Here is a 2,793-nt window from a genome sequence, read left to right as displayed (position 1 = left end):
CTTGTTTCTACCCAAAAAAAAAAAAAAAGATCAAGAATCATGTATGTGTTTTGGCCAAAATTGATTTACACGTGCTTAAAGTCCCAATATGGAGGGATAAAGTAGTCATTTGCTTTGTAATTAGAAATCCAAACCCTTACCCCTCTTCTTCAGCCCAAAGTGGAGAAAGAGAGTTATAAGGAAGATGAGTGAAGATAATCTTAAATTATTGACCGGATGTGTTAAGGAGCTGACCGATAATCAAATTGACCAAAAAAATGACAACTTTGTATTAAGGAGTTGATCGGTCAGAATAACCATCATGTTGATTGAGCAAACTGACCGAATAACACTTTACGGTCAGTTGACTGATTGTGGCTTTTACAGTCCACTGACCATTACGACTTTTTTACTGTCAGCTAACCGATTGTGATTTTCTACGGTCAGCTAACCGTTGCAACATTTTTATAGTTAGATGGCTGAGTGGTATTTTCTATGGTCAGGTGACCATTGCAACTTTTTACCGTCATCTAATTGATTCTGATTTTTTGGCCAGCTTGATCGACCGTCAATCAACATAGTTTATACAAACGTGGGTTAATTCCATGGAAGCTACAAATTCATGGCTTAAACAATTTAGACAGTTACAACCAGTTAAGGGAGTGCACTTCCAATAACTACCCCACTAAGGAGGATATGGCACATAGGTTCCTGCAGTTACGAAACTGCCAAAAGAGCAGAATCTTGCAAATAAAACTATAAAAGGACTATAGTCCAAAGTTTAGAATTAGAGATGGAGTAGAATTCTTACGTTCGCTTCTTTTGAATTTTCAATCCACAGGGTCTATCCATTAAACTCTCGTAACTTGTATTCAAAGCCTCTTTTGAGGAATATAATACGATTTATTCTCTCATTTTTTGGAGGTTTTGATTGTTGAAAAGTCCTTGGAGCAATCGGGGCAAGATGAGAGCCCAAGTTGCTTAAACGAAGTTAGATTCAATATTGAATCCGGTTAAGAAGGATTCTGGCACACCCGCACACTCATTGATACGATCAACTGATCGTAACATAGAGGAAGATTTCGTGCCTACAGATACCAAACTATTTCTCACAAAAAACCATTTTTGTCAAGTAGTTACCAAACTATTTTTAAGTTTTGATAAAAATATTTTCACTAATAACTTTTATTAAATAGATAAAAAGAAAAATGATAAAGAGGGCTTGATTCCTACACGGTTTGTTTCCAGTTTCGATTCTTGTACTCGGTTTATATTATATATCTACTATATAATATAGTAGTGTTATAAAATCTAATACTATTATTAATATTATAGTGTGGTGAGATATCATAATATATTGGTTAAATTCGGTTTGCTTTCAATTCCTGTTGAATAAAAAAAAAACTAAGTCCCGCCACCGCTCTATTCCTTAGTTTTGGATTGTAATCATATTTTATTCGGTAAAATTTCATCCCAATTGTTCAATTTGAAACTGATTTTAATTTGACAATCTTATATGTGAAGGTAACTACTACTTATAGAGACTTTCCATGATCAAGATGCAACCAATGTGAGACTAAATTCGGTGGTACAACACTGACTTTATATATATATATATATATATATATATATGCTCGAAGATGATGGACCAGGGAAATGAAAACGACCATTGGAATGAAGATAAAAATGGGTGGAACATGGAATAAGGAATCCCAATCCAATAAGGGTGGTGATGTGTCGGATTCCACTTCCCTAGCTCGTTGTGTTGTCCACTGCATATGTCTTCATCTGATTTCAGCTCTTGCCACGAATCAGAACCTGCCACCCCAACTTTAATTCTTGTCAGAAAGAAAGAAACGGGTAAATTAGCTGATTTAGCCCACGTGTGAAAAAATTCTCTCCAGTGCTTGTGGCTGTTGGTGTGGTATGAGGTGTTCCACTTCCATACATTGCCACAACTATATGGAATTAGAGCCCCAAATTATAAAGATTAGGCCTAAAACTAACTTCTAAATTCTATCTCCTCGTTGTGACACTTGTCATGAGATTCAGATACTGACACTTAACCAGATTGTGATTCGTTTTTAAAGACCTTAATCCTAGATCGGACTGGAAGGATCTTAAGGGGTAATGGTTAAGATAATAGGCTCTAATAACAAAATCCACATGGTAACCCACATATATGGCTAAGCTATTCATGATAAGTCATATATCATGCGTTCTCCAATTGACACATAATGGATGTTCCACTAATGGTAGTTTGGAAGGTAATGCTATATTATACGAAATTAAACCCACTATATTGATTTTAATGGTTTGAGACTTCTTCCTATCTTCGTGTGGAGAAAGGATGTTGATGCCCTCTCTTTCCTAAGAAAGTGAAGAGCTTTTTGGAGAATTTAAGAGGGGATTTTCACCCATCTGTTTTTTGGACCACTTTAAGTCTTTTAACTATATATCAAATCTTTTTGATAGTTGAAATGTTCAAATCTAGAGACCTATTAGTGAATATTATGGTGATCCTTGAAATGCTTTTATTTTATTTTATTTTTTTGAAAATCCTTAAAATTCCACTATCGATATTTCCGAGAAATGATACCCTAATTCGGAAGAGCCCCTAATAGATGATTCAATGTCAAGACCTTTTATCACATTCTATGCATTAGAACATGAGTGACGCATCATCTTCAATATAATCGTCTTCCTCAATAAAAGTGGTTCAATCAGTTGTGGAAAAACAAATTTCATCCTCAAACGTTACAAGAAATTAAATACTTCTCTTGGAGTGCTTGTGCAAATGGTTTAGCGACAGCT

Source organism: Macadamia integrifolia, unplaced genomic scaffold (genome assembly GCF_013358625.1).
Source record: "Macadamia integrifolia cultivar HAES 741 unplaced genomic scaffold, SCU_Mint_v3 scaffold491, whole genome shotgun sequence".
Taxonomy (NCBI): Eukaryota; Viridiplantae; Streptophyta; class Magnoliopsida; order Proteales; family Proteaceae; genus Macadamia; species Macadamia integrifolia.
This window is presented reverse-complemented; position numbering follows the sequence as displayed.